This window comes from Cherax quadricarinatus, chromosome 38 (assembly GCF_038502225.1).
Source record: "Cherax quadricarinatus isolate ZL_2023a chromosome 38, ASM3850222v1, whole genome shotgun sequence".
NCBI lineage: Eukaryota > Metazoa > Arthropoda > Malacostraca > Decapoda > Parastacidae > Cherax > Cherax quadricarinatus.
Window position 1 is genome coordinate 23260942 of NC_091329.1, and position 20735 is coordinate 23281676.

The 20735-nt window shown below is 43.5% G+C and overlaps 1 protein-coding gene across 2 annotated transcripts in view; it reads left to right on the forward strand.

The window, feature by feature from the left end:
* The first annotated feature begins 33 nt into the window (after positions 1-33).
* Positions 34-20735, forward strand: part of LOC128692828 (neprilysin-1-like) — a 134522-nt gene continuing 113820 nt past the window's right edge. For both annotated transcript variants that reach the window (XM_070092175.1, XM_070092176.1), the window contains exon 1: positions 34-131. The gene's annotated coding sequence lies outside the window, so the exon portion shown is untranslated. The remainder of the gene's footprint in view (positions 132-20735) is intronic.

Below are 20735 nucleotides of genomic sequence, written 5' to 3' on the forward strand. Positions count from 1 at the left end.
TTGGGGGGGTTGGAAGGATGAAGAGGGAGTCGAGGATGGATCTTGTAGGTGGAGGGACTACCAGTGTTAGTTTAGAAGTGGTGGCATCAACCACTGTACAACTACACTGATCTGCCTTATATTGTGTCCAGGTTAGTTTCTTGATTATGTTCGTAGTTCATCTTCACGTTATAGCACTTGATGTTTGCAGCGGTGTAAGCTTGACACCTTAGTGAAGGAACTGTGACTTCTGGGATGACTTGTTGCTCAGTGACAGAGCACTCGGCTCGAAATCGACAGTTCCCGTCTTGAGTCCCCGTGCTAGGTGAAATACATGAAAAAGTCTTACTGTAATTCACTCTGCAGTAATTGGCTACCTAGTTCTTAGTTGACTATGGTGGCTTGCATCCCTGGGGAAAGATCCTGACGAAACAGGCCTCTCTGATTGGCTTTCAGGGAGGTTTTTCTCTGGGGTATTATCCTCTTCGGGTTTAAAAATCCGAAAGAAGTTTTCGTTTGTGACCTGAGACTCCATAGAGCCAATCCTCGCTCTTCCCAAAGACAGTTTTCTCGTATATGTTGCCAAACAAGAGCTTATCTAACGGTGGATTTCTTTCATGTGTACAAATGATATTAATAATAGTTTTAATTTAAAAAAATGTATAAATGCTACAGTATTGTTATGTGTGTACTCACCCATTTGTGGTTGCAGGGGTCGAGTCTTAGCTCCTGGCCCCGCCTCTTCACTGGTTGCTACTGGGTCCTCTCTCTCCCTGCTCCATGAGCTTTATCAAACCTCGTCTTAAAACTATATATGGTTCCCGCCTCCACTACGTCACTTTCTAGGCTATTCCACTGCCTAACAATTCTATGACTGAAGAAATACTTTCTAACATCCCTTTGACTCATCTGAGTCTTTAACTTCCAACTGTGACCACTTATTTCTGTGTCCCCTCCCCTCCCTGTGTGTGTGTGTGTGTGAAGCGAGTAATGTTGGACGATAATTTACTAACAGAATGAATGTTAATATTTGGGCCATTGGTACACCTCGAGTACGCTGTTTTACATACTGATGGAGTACTGGTATCCCGCCCCTGTTGCTGGTATTGTACTGGTACTCACCTATTTGTACTCATTTATGATTGCAGGGGGTTGAGTCATAGCTCCTGGTCCCTCTTCGTTTGTTACTACTAGGTCCACTTTCTCCCTGGTGTTGCACTGACATTGTTGCTAGTAATGTACCAGCGTTTTACTCTTCTTGTTGATGGTACCTTACTGGTACTGTCATGAAAGTAATAAATACGGTACACAGTGGTACCTGTGGAAGTATTTGTGGATATAAAATCGTATTGCCGACTGTAATGAGAAAACGACACAAGTACAGAACGAGTTTAGAACGCTTTCACAGTCATGTTTCGCTATCTTAAGTGCTCTGTCAAGTTGTGCATCGTACTGTAGAGATTGTCAAGTCATGTTTCGCTCTCTGTAGCGCTTTATCAAGTTATGTTTCGCTCTCTGTAGCGCTTTAACAAGTTATGTTTCGCTCTCTGTAGCGCTTTACCAAGTTATGTTTCGCTCTCTGTAGCGCTTTACCAAGTTATGTTTCGCTCTCTGTAGCGCTTTACCAAGTTATGTTTCGCTCTCTGTAGCGCTTTACCAAGTTATGTTTCGCTCTCTGTAGCGCTTTACCAAGTTATGTTTCGCTCTCTGTAGCGCTTTACCAAGTTATGTTTCGCTCTCTGTAGCGCTTTACCAAGTTATGTTTCGCTCTCTGTAGCGCTTTACCAAGTCACGTATTGCTTTGTGTAGAGAATTATTAAGTTGTTTCACATTGCTGAGATATTGGGTCATGGTATAATTATTGCATTAAGGGAAGTTTCTAAGTTACTTTTGGTCCAAAATTAAAAGTTTTTATATCATTGTAAATAAAAAAAATTAGTTATCAATCTGTAAAGAAAATTGTGAAAAAAAATAATTTTTGAGGGTGTTCGGCCTATTAGGTACGACACACACACACACACACACACACACACACACACACACACAAACACACACACACACACACACACACACACAAACACACACACACACACACACACACACACACACACACACACACACACAAACACACACACACACACACACACACACACACACACACACACACACACACACACACACACACACACACACACACACACAAGAGATTAGTGCAGAAGCTAGAGCATCAGGCGCATATAACAGGAAGGACACTGCAATGGATCAGAGAATACCTGACAGGGAGGCAACAACGAGTCATGGTACGTAATGATGTATCACAGTGGGCACCTGTGACGAGCGGGGTCCCACAGGGGTCGGTCCTAGGACCAGTGCTGTTTTTGGTATATGTGAACGACATGATGGAAGGGTTAGACTCAGAAGTGTCCCTGTTTGCAGATGATGTGAAGTTAATGAGGAGAATTAAATCTGATGAGGACCAGGCAGGACTTCAAAGAGACCTGGACAGACTGGACACCTGGTCCAGCAAATGGCTTCTCGAATTTAATCCTGCCAAATGCAAAGTCATGAAGATAGGGGAAGGGCACAGAAGACCACAGACAGAGTATAGGCTAGGTGGCCAAAGACTGCAAACCTCACTCAAGGAGAAAGATCTTGGGGTGAGTATAACACCGAGCATGTCTCCGGAAGCACACATCAATCAGATAACTGCTGCAGCATATGGGCGCCTGGCAAACCTGAGAACAGCATTCCGATACCTTAGTAAGGAATCATTCAAGACACTGTACACCGTGTATGTCAGGCCCATACTGGAGTATGCAGAACCTATTTGGAACCCGCACTTGATAAAGCACGTCAAGAAACTAGAGAAAGTACAAAGGTTTGCGACAAGGTTAGTTCCAGAGCTAAGGGGAATGTCCTATGAAGAAAGATTAAGGGAAATCGGCCTGACGACACTGGAGGACAGGAGGGTCAGGGGAGACATGATAACGACATATAAAATACTGCGTGGAATAGACAAGGTGGACAAAGACAGGATGTTCCAGGGAGGGGACACAGAAACAAGAGGCCACAATTGGAAGTTGAAGACACAAATGAGTCAGAGAGATATTAGGAAGTATTTCTTCAGTCATAGAGTTGTAAGGCAGTGGAATAGCCTAGAAAATGACGTAGTGGAGGCAGGAACCATACACAGTTTTAAGACGAGGTTTGATAAAGCTCATGGAGTGGGGAGAGAGAGGGCCCAGTAGCAACCGGTGAAGAGGCGGGGCCAGGAGCTAAGACTCGACCCCTGCAACCACAAATAGGTGAGTACACACACACACACACACACACACACACACACACACACACATATATATATATATATATATATATATATATATATATATATATATGTATATGTATATATTATATATATATATATATATATATATATATATATGTCGTGCCGAATAGGCAGAACTTGCTATCTTGGCTTAAATAGCAACGTTCATCTTGCTATATAGGAAAAGTGAAAATTTGTGTATGCAATAATTTCGCCAAAATCATTCTGAACCTAACGAAAAAAATATATTTCACTCTGTTAGTTTAGTATTAAATTACTGTAAATAAATCTAAAATATATTTAGTTGGGTTAGTCTAAAATAAATTGCGCTTGTTATAATAAGGTTAGGTAAGTTTTCTAATATTCTTTTGGTGCAAAATTATAAATTTTTACATCAACATTAATGAAAAAAATATATCTTTAAACGTATAAGAGAAAATTTTAGAAAGGACTTAATTTTAAATGAGTTCTTGCTAATTGACCAGTTTTACATATTTGGCACGACATATATATATATATATAAATCTATATATACATATATATATATATATATATGTATATATATATATATATATATATATATATATATATATATATATATATATATGTATATGTATGTGTGTGTGTGTGTGTGTGTACTCACCTAGTTGTACTCACCTAGTTGAGGTTGCAGGGTTCGAATCCTAGCTCCTGGCCCCGCTTCTTCACTGGTCGCTACTAGGTCACTCTCCCTGAACCGTGAGCTTTATCATACCTCTGCTTAAAGCTATGTATGGATCCTGCCTCCACTACATCGCTTCCCAAACTATTCCACTTACTGACTACTCTGTGGCTGAAGAAATACTTCCTAACATCCCTGTGATTCATCTGTGTTTTCAACTTCCAAATGAGTCCCCGTGTTGCTGTGTCCCATCTCTGGAACAGTCTGTCTTTGTCCACCTTGTCAATTCCTCTCAGTATTTTGTATGTCGTTATCATGTCTTCCCTATCTCTCCTGTCCTCCAGTGTCGTTAGGTCAATTTCCCTTAACCTCTCCTCGTAGGACATACCCCCAAGCTCTGGGACTAGTCTTGTTGCAAACCTTTGCACTTTCTCTAGTTTCTTCACGTGCTTGGCTAGGTGTGGGTTCCAAACTGGTGCCGCATACTCCAATATGGACCTAACGTACACGGTGTACAGGGTACTGAACGATTCCTTATTAAGATGTCGGAATGCTGTTCTGAGGGTTGCTAGGCGCCCATATGCTGCAGCAGTTATTTGGTTGATGTGCGCTTCAGGAGATGTGCCTGGTGTTATACTCACCCAAAGATCTTTTTCCTTGAGTGAGGTTTTAGTCTCTGACCCCCTAGACTGTACTCCGTCTGCGGTCTTCTTTGCCTTTCCCCAATCTTCATGACTTTGCACTTGGTGGGGTTGAACTCCAGGAGCCAATTGCTGGACCATGTCTGCAGCCTGTCCAGATCCCTTTGTAGTTCTGCCTGGTCTTCAATCGAGTGAATTCTTTTCATCAACTTCACGTCATCTGCAAACAGGGACACTTCGGAGTCTATCCCTTCCGTCATGTCGTTCACAAATACCAGAAACAGCACTGGTCCTAGGACTGACCCCTGTGGGACCCCACTGGTCACAGGCGCCCACTCTGACACCTCACCACGTACCATGACTCGCTGCTGTCTTCCTGAAAAGTATTCCCTGATCCATTGTAGTGCCTTCCCTGTTATCCCTGCTTGGTCCTCCAGTTTTTGCACTAATCTCTTGTGTGGAACTGTGTCAAACGCCTTCTTGCAGTCCAAGAAAATGCAATCCACCCACCCCTCTCTCTCTTGTCTTACTGCTGTCACCCTGTCATAGAACTCCAGTAGGTTCGTGACACAGGATTTCCTATCCCTGAAACCATGCTGGCTGCTGTTGATGAGATCATTCCTTTCTAGGTGTTCCACCACTCTTCTCCTGATAATCTTCTCCATGACTTTACATACTATACATGTCAGTGACACTGGTCTATAGTTTAGTGCTTCATGTCTGTCTCCTTTTTTTAAAGATTGGGAATACATTTGCTGTCTTCCATGCCTCAGGCAATCTCCCTGTTTCGATAGATGTATTGAATATTGTTGTTAGGGATACATATAGCGCCTCTGCTCCCTCTCTCAGGACCCATGAAGAGATGTTATCCGGCCCCATTGCCTTTGAGGTATCTAGCTCACTCAGAAGCCTCTTCACTTCTTGCTCGGTTGTGTGTACTGTGTCCAGCACTTGGTGGTGTACCCCACCTCTCCATCTTTCTAGAGCCCTTTCTGTCTCCTCTGTGAACACTTCTTTGAATCTCTTGTTGAGTTCCTCACATACTTAACAGTCATTTCTTGTTGTCTCTCCTCCTTCCTTCCTTAGCCTGATTACCTGGTCCTTGACTGTTGTTTTCCTCCTGATTTGTTGTATAACAGCTTCAGGTCAGATTTGGCTTTCGCTGCTATGTCGTTTTCATATTGTCGTTGTGCCTCCCTTCTTATCTGTGCGTATTCATTTCTGGCTCTACGACTGTTCTCCTTATTCTCCTGGATCCTTTGCCTTCTATATTTCTTCCATTCCCTAGCACACTTGGTTTTTGCCTCCCTGCACCTTTGGGTGAACCATGGGCTCATCCTGGCTTTTTCATTATTCCTGTTACCCTTGGGTACAAACTTCTCCTCAGCCTCCTTGCACATTGTTGTTACATATTCCATCATCTCATTAACTGGCTTCCCTGCCAGTTTGCTGTCCCACTGAACCCCATTCAGGAAGTTCCTCATTCCCGTGTAGTCCCCTTTTTTGTAGTTTGGCTTCATTTGCTCTGGCCTTCCTGCTTCCCCCTCCACTTGTAGCTCTACTGTGTATTCGAAGCTTAAAACCACATGATCGCTGGCCCCAAGGGGTCTTTCATATGTGATGTCCTCAATATCTGCACTACTGAAGGTGAATACTAGCTCCAGTCTTGCTGGTTCATCCTTTCCTCTTTCTCTTGTAGTGTCCCTTACATGTTGGTACATGAAGTTTTGCAGTACCACCTCCATCATCTTAGCCCTCCACGTATCTTGGCCCCCATGTGGCTCCAAGTTCTCCCAATCGATTTCCTTGTGGTTAAAGTCACCCATGATCAGGAGCTTTGCCCTGCATGCATGAGCTCTTCTGGCCACTGCAGCCAGTGTGTCAACCATTGCTCTATTGCTCTCATCATACTCCTGCCTTGGCCTCCTGCTGTTCTGTGGTGGGTTATACATCACTGCAATTACCACTTTGGGACCTCCAGAGTGAAGTGTTCCCGCTATGTAATCGCTTGCTTCTCCGCTGTCTCCTCTCTCCAGGTCATCAAAATTCCATCAGTTTTTGATCAGCAGTGCCACTCCTCCACCATCCCCTGTTCCCTCTGTCTTTCCTCAAGATCTGGTATCCCATTGGAAAGATGACATCTGTTATCATACCTGTAAGCTTGGTTTCTGTGAGAGCTATGATGTCTGGTGATGCCTCTTTGACTCTTTCTTGCCACTCCTCCCACATATTTGTTATTCCATGAGCATTTGTGTACCATACCTTCAGTTTCCTCTCCAACACTGGTTTGGGGGCCTGTGAGGGTGGGAGACCTGGTAGTGTACTGTGGGATTCTATAGCTGGGTGTTGGGTGGAAGCTGTGAGTATGGATTGTAGTTTGTGTTGGGATGGTATGATAGGTTGTGGGGTTCTGAGGATGGTTCTGTGTGTGCTTGCCATTGCTGCTCTGTCCTAGTCTGATTGACCTCTGCTGGTTCCGTCCTTGTCTCCTTTCCTAGCTCCTTTCGTTTTTTTGTCCTGTCCCTCAGCTGCTGTCGTTCTGTTTGTGTTCTGTCTCTGTCTAGGAACACTCTCTTGTACTCTGCCAAGTACTTCAACCGTGGTTTCTCTTGGAGGATCCTGTTCCGCACTGTTTCTGTCCTGAAAATCAGCTTGATCGGTCATTTTCTTCCCTTCAAGTACCCCCCATTCTCTGAAAATTTACAATCTCGTCCATGTCTTCTTCACCTATTTCTGTGATGATGTTCTCAATCTCCTTTCTTTCTGCCTGCCGTTTTTCAGTGTGTATTTTCCTCTCTCTCCTGAAGCCCATGGATAAACACTGATTTTGCCCTTTCCTCCTCCCACTGCCTCTCCCTCTGTGACTCTGGTTCCTGTCTGTACATGGTCATTTTCTCCGTTGTTTTTTTCAGTAGCTCTTGGTAGCATGGTTGTGCCTCTGCATTTGACCTATCACCCTCTCCATCTGCACCCAGCTGCAAGGAAATGAGTGAGCTTCTCAAGTCCCAATATGACTTCGTTTTTAGCGAGCCGCTAACCAGATTGAGAGTCGAAGACCTAAATTAATTTTTTGTGAGATAGACAGAATTTGGTAGACACACACCTATCTGATGTTATCCTGATGCCAAATGACTTCGAAAAAGCGAGAAATAACATGCCCATGCACTCTGTCCCAGGCCCAGACTCATGGAACTCCGTGTTTATTAAGAACTGCAAGAAGCCCCTATCACGAGCTTTTAACATCCTATGGAAAGGGAGCATGGACACGGGGGTCGTCCCACAGTTGCTAAAAACAACAGACATAGCCCCACTCCACAAAGAGGGCACTAAAGCAATAACAAAGAACTACAGACCGATAGCACTAACATCCCATATCATAAAAATCTTTGAGAGGGTCCTAAGAAGCAAGATCACCACCCATCTAGATACCCATCAGTTACACAACCCAGGACAGCATGTGTTTAGAGCAGGTCGCTCCTGTCCCAGCTACTGGACTACTATGACAAGGTCCTGGATGCTCTAAAAGACAAACAGAATGCAGATGTAATATACAAAGACTTTGCAAAAGCCTCTGACAAGTGTGACGATGGTGTAATAGCCCACAAAATGCGTGATAAAGGAATAACAGGAAAAGTTGGTAGATGGATCTATAATTTCATAGCAAATAGAACACAAAGAGTAATAGTCAACAGAGTACAGTCTGAGGCGGCTACGACGAAAGGCTGTGTTCCACAAGGCACAGCGCCGTGTCTGCAGATGACACCCGAATCTGTAGGACAGTGTCCTCCATTGAAAACACTGCAAGACTCCAGTCGGACATCAACCAAATCTTCAACTGGGCTGCAGAAAGCAATATGAAGTTCAGTGATGAGAAATCTCAATTACTCCAATATGGAAAACGTGAGGAAATTAAAACTACATTGGAGTATAAAACAAATTCCAACCACCCAGTAGAACGAAAAACTGATGTCAAAGACCTGGGAATGATCATGTCAGAAAATCTCACCTTCAATCGCATCTGCTAGAAAAATGACAGGGTTGATAATGAGAACCTACAAAACTAGGGATGCCAAGCCCATGATGACACTCTTCAGGTCGCTTGTTCTGGATAGAACAAGCGACCTGAAGAGTGTCATATTGCTGCACACTAACAGCACCTTTCAAGGCAGGTGAAATTGCTGACCTAGAAAATGTACAGAGAACCTTCACGGCGCGCATAACGGAGATAAAACACCTCAATTACTGGGAGCGCTTGAAATTCCTCAACCTGTATTCCCTGGAATGCAGGCGGGAGAGATACATGATTATATGCACTTGGAAAATCCTAGAGGGATTAGTACCAAACTTACACATGAAAATCACTTCCTATGAAAGCAAAAGACTCGGCAGACGATGCAACATCCCCCCAGTGAACAGCAGGGGTGTCACTAGTACGATAAGAGAAAACAATAACTGTTAGGGGCCCAAGACTGTTCAACTGCCTCCCAGCATACATAAGGGGGATTACCAATAGACCCCTAGCTGTCTTCAAGCAGGCACTGGACAAGCACCTAAAGTTAGTACCTCACCAGCCGGGCTGTGGTTCGTACGTCGGGTTGCGTGCGGCCAACAGTAACAGCCTGGTTGACCAAGCCCTGATCCATCATGAGGCCCGGTCACGGACCGGGTCGCGGGGGCGTTGACCCTCGGGACCCTCTCCAGTTATACTCCAGGTTTACACAATTGGTCAAGCATGTCAAGAACTGAAGAAAGAGCAGAGGTTTGCAACAAGACTAGTCCTGGAGCTATGGGGTATATCCCATTAGGATAGGTTAAGGAAACTCAGCCTGATGACGCTGGAGGACAGAAGGACTAGAGGTGACATGATAACAACTTACAAAATACTGATAGGAATTGGCAAGGTGAATAGGGACAGGTTGTTTGAGAAATGGGAAACAGGAACACGAGGGCACAGCTAGAAGTTGAAAACCCAGATGACTCACAGGGACATTGGGAAGTATTTCTTCAGCCTTAGAGTAGTCAAGAAGTAGAACGACCTGGAGAGTGAAGAGGTAGAGGCAGGGTCTATACATAGTTTTAATAAGAGGTTCAATAAGGCTCTCAAGGCCAGGAGAGAGAACCTAGCAGCGGCCAGCGTAGAGATGAGGCCAGGGCTGAGACTCGACCCCTGCAACCACATATAGAGAAGTACAAACACACACATTAGACACAAGGCTGGAAGACCCAGGGTAGTGATAGCAGTGTTGTACAACCCACTACCAAATAGCAGAAGACCAAGATAGGACAGTGACAACGACAACAGGGTAATGGTGGACACCATAGCAGAAGTGGTGAGGGGAGCACAGATGAGGGAGTGAAAGCAACTGATCATGGAAGACTTCAGTCACAAAGAAACAGACTGAGAGAAGTCAGAGAAAGACTTCAACTACTAAGGAACAGACTGATCCAAACTGGTGACGAAAAATATGGATAGCTAAGATGATGGAAGTGGTTATATAAATCGTTGTGCCAACATGTCATGATACAACCAGAGAGAGAGAGGTTATGGATGAACCCGCAAGGTTACATATAATATTCACCCTAAGTGAATCTTAGACCGAGTGAACCAGATACATCGAAGGCGATGGAGCTAGATATCTCTCACTGGGTTGTAAACGAGCAAACAGGAGAACTGAGTGCACTGTTAGCTAAAATCTTAGGTATCATAATGTAAGAGGCTCCTGGGTGCTGGTAACCCCTGAATACTGAGTTCTCAGTACTCAGTGGACGTAAACTTGAAGAGAAACATAACAGAGATGGGAGAAGTCAGACCTCAAAAGAGGAGACTACACAGGGATGAGAGAATTATTTAATGCAGTGGAGTGGGAAAGGAAACCGGGAGGAAATACACCGAATTATATGACGGAATATACAACTGGAAGGTGCCGGATGGCTCAGGAGAAATTTATGCCCAGGAGCAGATGAAGCAATGACAAGGACGGTGTAAACTCATGGTTCCCAGATGAGGAGTGAGGCAAAAGTTTAAAGTGCAAGAGCTTGAGAAAAATAGAAATCAAGAACAACAGAAAACAGGAAAGCAAGTAGAAGAACCAGAAATGAGTATACGTGGGAATGAAGAGAGGTTGAGCAATAATTCGAGAACAACATATCGCTGAAAGCCAAATCTGAATCATAATTGTTATACGGTCAGGTTACAAAGATGACAGGAAAGGACCAGGGAATAAAACCATAGGAACCCAATGGAAATAAGTCACTGACTTTTTTAGGTTATCCCAGGTTGTCTATACATATGCTGCTATGTATGATAATCTATGTAACTGTATTTGTGTATACCTGAATAAACTTACTAAAACAGATTCACAAGAAATAAAAAGGAAGTCTGCAGGGAGCTAAGCAAACGATTGAAGATGATATTCTAAGATGAAGTAGAGTGGATTACCAAGTATATATTGTGTCCATGTGTACTGGACACAATATACACAACAAGAAAAGAGGTGAAGCGACCGAGTGAGCCAGATACATCGAAGGCGATGGAGCCAGATATCTCTCACTGGGTTGTAAACGAGCAAACAGGAGAACTGTGTGCACTGTTAGCTAAAATCTTAGTCAATTAATACAAGTCAGTTGGCAGAGGTGTCCACGGACACTGCTTACTCAGAGTCAACATTCCCGTCCACAATTTTTTTTTCTAGACAAAATAAATACTCCCGCAGTGTGGAGTTATCTTGTTCCATACGAAAGTTACACAGTAGGTCCAAAGTTACTTAATGTTCCATACGAAAGTTAGACAGTGGGTCTAAAGTTATTAATGTTACATACGAAAGTTACACAGTAGATCCAAAGTTACATAATGTTCCATACGAAGGTTACACAGTGGGTCCAAAGTTACATAATGTTCCATACGAAGGTTACACAGTGGGTTCAAATTTACTTAATGGGAAGAAAAGTTTTGCTGTTTCCCTGTCATTTTCTGTGAGAGAGTATTAGTTACATAAGGATATAGAGGTTGTTAGCGTAAGCTGAGAGACCAGTAGGACCATGTTGACATGAAGTATTCCACTGTGGGTTCAGCAGGTGAGGCAGCTTGAAAAGATTTCGTTGGAAACAGGTTGAAACAACTGTCACGAGGGAATTACCATTTCTCATGATAGCTTACCCAAAACACAGGAAGTGAAATTTATAATATCGTCATCCTGAGGAAATACACACACACACACACACATACACACAGTAGAGACAGGAAGGACTCTGGGGGGACAGACCAGACGGGGACACCAGCAAGGAATACACCAACAAGTGTTGGACGACATACATACAGATGAGGAGGAGGTGAAGAAACTGCTAAGGGACATCGATACCTCAAAGGCAATGGGACCAGACAACATCTCCCCGTGGGTCCTTAGAGAGGGAGCAGATATGTTGTGCGTGCCACTTACCACAATCTTCAACACATCCCTGGAAACTGGGCAACTACCTGAGGTATGGAAGACGGCAAATGTAGTTCCCATTTTTAAAAAAGGAGACAGAAAAGAGGCACTAAACTATAGACCTGTGTCATTGACGTGTATAGTATGCAAAATTATGGAGAAGATTATCAGGAGAGTGGTGGAGCACCTGGAACAGAACAGGAGTATAAACGCCAACCAGCACGGATTCACGGAAGGCAAATCCTTCTGGAGTTTTATGATAAAATAACAGAAGTAAGACAAGAGAGAGAGGGGTGGGTTGATTGCATCTTCTTGGACTGCAAGAAGGCCTTTGACACAGTTCCTCACAAGAGATTAGTGCAGAAGCTAGAGCATCAGGCGCATATAACAGGAAGGGCACTGCAATGGATCAGAGAATACCTGACAGAGAGGCAACAACGAGTCATGGTACGTAATGATGTATCACAGTGGGCACCTGTGACGAGCGGGGTCCCACAGGGGTCGGTCCTAGGACCAGTGCTATTTTTGGTATATGTGAACGACATGACGGAAGGGTTAGACTCAGAAGTGTCCCTGTTTGCAGATGATGTGAAGTTAATGAGGAGAATTAAATCTGATGAGGACCAGGCAGGACTTCAAAGAGACCTGGACAGACTGGACACCTGGTCCAGCAAATGGCTTCTCGAATTTAATCCTGCCAAATGTAAAGTCATGAAGATGGGGGAGGGGCACAGAAGACCACAGACAGAGTATAGGCTAGGTGGCCAAAGACTGCAAACCTCACTCAAGGAGAAAGATCTTGGGGTGAGTATAACACCGAGCATGTCTCCGGAAGCACACATCAATCAGATAACTGCTGCAGCATATGGGCGCCTGGCAAACCTGAGAACAGCATTCCGATACCTTAGTAAGGAATCATTCAAGACACTGTACACCGTGTATGTCAGGCCCATACTGGAGTATGCAGCACCTGTTTGGAACCCGCACTTGATAAAGCACGTCAAGAAACTAGAGAAAGTACAAAGGTTTGCGACAAGGTTAGTTCCAGAGCTAAGGGGAATGTCCTATGAGGAAAGATTAAGGGAAATCGGCCTGACCACACTGGAGGACAGGAGGGTCAGGGGAGACATGATAACGACATATAAAATACTGCGTGGAATAGACAAGGTGGACAAAGACAGGATGTTCCAGGGAGGGGACACAGAAACAAGAGGCCACAATTGGAAGTTGAAGACACAAATGAGTCAGAGAGATAGTAGGAAGTATTTCTTCAGTCATAGAGTTGTAAGGCAGTGGAATAGCCTAGAAAATGACGTAGTGGAGACAGGAACCATACACAGTTTTAAGACGAGGTTTGATAAAGCTCATGGAGCGGGGAGAGAGAGGGCCTAGTAGCAACCGGTGAAGAGGCGGGGCCAGGAGCTAGGACTCGACCCCTGCAACCACAAATAGGTGAGTACAAATAGGTGAGTACACACACACACACACAGACACACACACACACACACCGTATATGTCAGGCCCATACTGGAGTATGCAGCACCTGTTTGGAACCCGCACTTGATAAAGCACGTCAAGAAACTAGAGAAAGTACAAAGGTTTGCGACAAGGTTAGTTCCAGAGCTAAGGGGAATGTCCTATGAAGAAAGATTAAGGGAAATCGGCCTGACGACACTGGAGGACAGGAGGGTCAGGGGAGACATGATAACGACATATAAAATACTGCGTGGAATAGACAAGGTGGACAAAGACAGGATGTTCCAGGGAGGGGACATAGAAACAAGAGGCCACAATTGGAAGTTGAAGACACAAATGAGTCAGAGAGATAGTAGGAAGTATTTCTTCAGTCATAGAGTTGTAAGGCAGTGGAATAGCCTAGAAAATGACGTAGTGGAGGCAGGAACCATACACAGTTTTAAGACGAGGATTGATAAAGCTCATGGAGCGGGGAGAGAGAGGGCCCAGTAGCAACCGGTGAAGAGGCGGGGCCAGGAGCTAAGACTCGACCCCTGCAACCACAAATAGGTGAGTACACACACACACACACACACAGGCGGGGCCAGGAGCTGTGTATCGGCCCCTGCAACCACAATTAGATGAGTACAATTAGATGAGTACACACACACACACACACTCCTGGCGGGGCCAGGAGCTAGGACTCGACCCCTGCAACCACAAATAGGTGAGTACACACAGAATCGTTCAAGACTTTATACACTGTGTACGTCAGGCCGATACTGGAGTACGCAGCACCAGTTTGGAACCCACACCTGGTCAAACACGTCAAGAAATTAGAGAAAGTACAAAGGTTTGCAACAAGGCTAGTTCCAGAGCTAAGGGGAATGTCCTATGAAGAAAGGTTAAGGGAAATCGGTCTGACAACACTGGAGGACAGGAGGGTCAGGGGAGACATGATAACGACATACAAAATACTGAGTGGAATAGACAAGGCGGACAGAGACAGGATGTTCCAGAGATGGGACACAGAAACAAGGGGTCACAATTGGAAGCTGAAGACTCAAATGAGTCAAAGGGATGTTAGGAAGTATTTCTTCAGTCATAGAGTAGTTAGGAAGTGGAATAGTCTGGCAAGCGATGTAGTGGAGGCAGGAACTATACATAGTTTTAAGACGAGGTATGATAAAGCTCATGGAGAAGGGGGAAAGAGGACCTAGTAGCGGTCGGTGAAGAGGCGGGGCCAGGAGCTGAGTCTCGACCCCTGCAACCACAGTTAGGTGAGTACAATTAAGTGAGTACATACACACACACACACACTCACTCACACACACCTTAGTAAGGAATCGTTCAAGACACTGTACACTGTGTACGTCAGGCCCATACTGGAGTACGCAGCACCAGTCTGGAACCCACACCTGGTTAAGCACGTCAAGAAATTAGAGCAAGTGCAAAGGTTTGCAACAAGGCTAGTTCCGGAGCTCAGGGGAATGTCCTACGAAGAAAGGTTGAGGGAAATCGGACTGACGACACTGGAGAACAGGAGGGTCAGGAGAGACATGATAACGACATACAAAATACTGCGTGGAATAGACAAGGTGAACAGAGACAGGATTTTCCAGAGATGGGACACAGAAACAAGGGAAGTTGAAGACCCAGATCCAATTGGAAGTTGAAGACCCAGATAAGTCAAAGGGATGTTAGGAAGTATTTCTTCAGTCATAGAGTAGTCAGGAAGTGGAATACATAGCTTTAAGACGAGGTATGATAAAGTTCATGGAGCAGGGAGAGGACCTAGTAGCGTTCAGTGAAGAGGCGGGGCCATGAGCTGAATCTCGACCCCTGCAACCACAATTAGGTGAGCACACACACACATATCAGGAGAAGCTTGATGAAGCACATAGAAAGGAATAAACAATACACGATAACCAGCATGGTTTCAGGGAGGGGAAATCCTGTGTTACAAACCTACAAGATACAGAGAGAGACCTTTGTTTAAACAGAGCTGTAGAGAGGCCGAGGGAATGTCCAAACGAGCATGGAAAAAGTACAGAACACAGCTAACGGCAGAGAATAGGGAGGCGAGCAGAATAGTGAGGAATGAATATGTAAGGATGAGAAGAGAAGCTGAACCTAACTGAGCAGCAAGAACCCAAGTACAGCCGAAACTACAACACAGACATACATGGAGGAAGATGTCTGTAAAGACCGGATAACAAGGCTGAAAGGGAAGGGAGAGAGGCGAACTACTACAAGACGTTCGATAACTTTACGAAGAGTTAAACAGAAGATTGAAGGAAGTATTCACTGAGGAGATAAGGATGGTGCCACAATGTAGGGTTGAATCAGTATACAGTATATTAGATAGAATTTATGTATCAAAGGAGGAAGTAACGAATCTGTTAAGAGTTAGACACATCCAAGGTCATGGGGCGTAGCGGCATATTAACACGAATACTGAGAAAAGGAGGAAGAACTGTGTGAGCCTATAACAATGATCTAAATGTGCCTGGAGACGCGAAAAGTACCGGATAGCTGGAAAACTGCAAACTTGATCCCAATATACAAGCTTAGGGACAAACAAGAGGCAGTGAAGCATAATCCAGTATCATTGACATGTATGCTATCCAAAGTATTGGGAAATATAATCAGAAGAAATTGGTTAAACATTTAATAATAATAATAATAATAATAATAATAATAATAATAATAATAATAATAATAATAATAATAATAATAATAATATGTGAGACAACCGATACAGACCTGGTCGACACAATTGGTAGGTGCACAGGGGCAGCAGGTGTGAGGAAGCATGACCGACGTCTCCATCCGTGCAGGGATTCGATCCTACTCGAATTCTACGATAGATTAACGAAAATCAAGCAAGCAAGACGAGGATGGATGGACTGCCTATTTTTGGACTACAGGAAAGCATTTTACATTGTACCCCACCAGAGACTGATTCATAGATTAGAAGACGCACGGATACGAGGTAAAATCCTACTGGTCTAGTTCAAAGCCAAAAAAAAAAAAAAAAAATTCCATGACAAGTGTAACAAAAAAATGATGGTTGTCAAGGTACACTCATCAAAAGAAAAAAATCGATTTTCTAGGCGTCCCAACCATTTCAAAATTTCACTTTATACGGGAATTCCCGTTTTCTTTTCAGGAAAAATGAAGCATGAGACAGAGACAGAAAAGAAACACAGATTATAATGATAATTATAACGATGACAATAATAATATGTTTAAAATGAACGGGAATTCTATTTATGTACGGGGTGATAATCTGGTGTGGTTGGGGCACCTGTTAATGAGGTTCCGTTAATGAAGACCGTTGGGCATGTTGCCCATGTTCACCTAGCAGTAAATAGGTACCTGGGTGTTAATTGACCGGTGTGGAGTCGCATCCTGGGGGAGAGAACTAAGGGACCACAATGGAAATAAGACAGTCCGCGACGACTTATTAACTTTCTTGGGTTACTAACCTTCTGGGTTCAAATAACATTACCCACATTTCTGTTTGTGTATCGCATCCAACAAATTAGTGAAGACACAATGATTGAAGGTTTTTGTAGGAATTTGTGACAAACAACTTACAAAATACCTCCAATATTTACGACAAACAACTTACAAAATACCTCCAATATTTACGACAAACAACTTACAAAATACCTCCAATATTTACGACAAACAACTTACAAAATACCTCCAATATTTACGACAAACAACTTACAAAATACCTCCAATATTTACGACAAACAACTTACAAAATACCTCCAATATTTTAAAAAGTATGAACTGTTATTATTATATATTATTGTTTTCATATATTTGTAATCATAATTTAGTTTTAAAGATTCCCGAAATGCTGCGCATAACAAGGGAATTTTTATTAATTAATAATATACACACCAATCACCCTAATTGTATAATATTCTGTCATCTGTACGTCCACAGAAGGACTCGAACCTGTTGGCGTGGCCCGGTGGTCTGGTGGCTAAAGCTCCCGCTTCACACACGGAGGGCCCGGGTTCGATTCCCGGCGGGTGGAAATTCCGACACGTTTCCTTACACCTATTGTCCTGTTCACCTAGCAGCAAATAGGTACCTGGGTGTTAGTCGACTGGTGTGGGTCGCATCCTGGGGGACAAGATTAAGGACCCCAATGGAAATAAGTTAGACAGTCCTCGATGACGCACTGACTTTCTTGGGTTATCCTGGGTGGCTAACCCTCCGGGGTTAAAAATCCGAACGAAATCTTATCTTATCTTACTTTATCCACGACGCCAGACCCCGGATAAGTATGGGCGCCTTGCCGAAGCTAGACAATGTCACCCCCCCCCCACCCCGGGGCACCAGGCTCGTTTACAAGGTTATTTCATCAAATCCTGTCACCTACAGTGAACAACGAAAGAGATTTGAAATGCTTAACAATTCGCAAACAATTGAAATTATTTACAAACATTATCTCTACGTCCACAGCAGGACTCGAACCTGTAAATTGTGCATCGGAGTACACAGCGTTGTCGACGTAGAGATAATGTTTGTAAATAATTTCGCCTGTTTGCGAATTGTTAAGCATAATATACTGCATTTAATTTTATACAAATAAGCTTTGTTTTGATGGCGTTGGGTAGTGGCATATACTTACAGAGTCGCACTGCGACAACCAGCCCTCTTGTGGAGAAAACTACCCAGACCATACCTGGCAACGCCACAAGGAGAAAGCTTAGGTAAGATAAGTCAGGAAACAGGACAAGTGTATTACAATTGATTTGGAGATTATGCTAGCCGGGGATCAATAATAAGGCTTCAGAGGCAATTCTACTTTATGTGGGGTCTTGTACACAGGCAGTGTGTTTAAGTTGCCCAGGCCTGGAGGGCCATGGCTGGGAAAGAGTGATCGAGTAAACACTTGTTGACTGAGTCAAGTCGGCTACCAGAGTGAGACCGGGTAAGCGTGGTACGGGCTGAGATTGGTAGGCCTATGCCACTAGGTGTCAGCACCATAGCACCGCAAAATATAAACCTAACTGAGCATACATCGCTTGGCCCGGTGGCCTGGTGGCTAAAGCTCCCGCTTCACACACGGAGGGCCCGTGTTCGGGTTCGATTCCCGGCGGGTGGAAACATTTCGACACGTTTCCTTACACCTGTTGTCCTGTTCACCTAGCAGCAAATAGGTACCTGGGTGTTAGTCGACTGGTGTGGGTCGCATCCTGGGGGACAAGATTAAGGACCCCAATGGAAATAAGTTAGTCCTCGATGACGCACTGACTTTCTTGGGTTATCCTGGGTGGCTAACCCTCCGGGGTTAAAAATCCGAACGAAATCTTATCTTATCTTATCTCTGGCCACTTACCCATGGTTGTCTTTGACCATGATTGACTGAAATAAAAACTCGGTCTCTCTCAGGAACAGAACATAGAATAAAAACATTTATATACATGTGGACATGACCAAAAAAAAAAAAAAAATCCTACAGGGAGGGAAGAAAAAATGGGGTGTGTGCTAAACATCGTGGTCCAAGGCAGTGAGCCTGGCGAGCGTCACTGCATGCCTTCCTGTGTCTGGACAGATACTGCAACACAGGAGACATCGCTGCGGCTGAGCTGTGGCGTAACGGGGTACGGTCTTCTCTGGAATGGTGAAGCAGCCATAGTGGAGTAGTTGCTGTAGGGTTCACTTAACCTGGGGCACAACTTGCCCTCTAGTGAGTTGTCGTCAGTACTCGGCAACTGGGCAGGAGTTTTTATGGCACGCGACTCAGGAGCACATTTCTCGTCTGGTACTGTCGTTGGGGCTGTCACTGCCGGCGAGAGTGGAGCGAGTCGTAGCAGAGACGACTCAGCCGAGGGAGTCATAGCAGCATACACTCTAACTGGAGTGAAAATATTAGTGCAGAGTGTGGCACATGTTTCTAATGCGGTTAAAAATGAGTTTTGAACATTTGAGTAAATCAGATTTCTGTTCTCATGTTATCATTTAACTAATGATACCGTGAGCTTTTTAATAAAAATAGAAAATTATGACTTTGCTCAGACCTCTACAACACAACTGTCCTCAAAGATTTGTTAAGTTATACCATGAATTAAGGAAAGATCCTGGACCTCACCTTACGACACAAACCCAATGTGATAGTAATTATGGACAAGGTAGATTATAGTGGGAAAATAAACATGTTATTAGAAGACAGTGGAAGTTATGTGACCTTAATGAAGCTACATTTTAAAACTTAATTTAATGCAAAAAAGTAAGAAGTGATGACTCGTAAGTTCACTCCTGCCCACCAGTCTGGGAAAGTAGAGGAGTCCTAGTTCCCTCGTGAGGGATCGCCGCCCCCTGTGAGGGGTCGTCTCCCCCCGGTTGGAGAAAATTTCTCCACGGGTTTCCTAATTGCAAAATTGTTCATGGTATTACTGAGTGACATAAGTTCAAATTTGCCAATTTTATTGAATAAACAGTGATATTTATATCCAAGAATACTTCTTCTGATCGACTTCAAAATATTACCAATGAAGTTGTATATAAGATAAACGCAATGGAAATAAGTCACTCTGTCTGACTTTTTTGGGTTATCCTAGGTTCTCTACACATATGCTGCTATGTATGATAATTCTATGTAACTGTATTTGTGTATACCTGAATAAACTTACTTACTTACTTACTTACTTACTTACTTACTTACTTACTTACTTACTTACTTACTTACTTACCCTCACACGTGTATTTTGAGGACGCCCAAATTTAAATTTTACTGAAATTTAAAAAAACAAAACAAAATAAAACTTGAAATTTTTCTAATCTGATCAATTACTGGAGACTGTTTTTTTTTTTTTTTTTTTTTTTTTTTTTGTCTGATTGGGTTCAAACTTTCACCATCGGTGGGATATAACAAAAAAGAAGCTTAGTGTTCACTTTGAGCTGTGAAAACGTCATTAAATAATTAGAGAATGCATCTTACGATCAGCTTCAAACCCTAAACGCTGGTGTATGTTAATTGGAAGTATTTTTCCTATTGATTTTGCGTTGTGTGGGTGCCAACTGGGCATCATTTTTTCCCAAAATTAGTCAAATCAAATATTTTTCTTACAAGATTCTAGAGAAATTTAAACAGAATGTAAGTAAACAGAGAAAAAAAAACGGGAAAAAATAAACGTTCTGGTTTGTATTTTGTTTTTAATAAGAAGCTTATTTTAGCAACATTTTTCTTCCTCCAGAACTGTTTGGTCATTACCGGT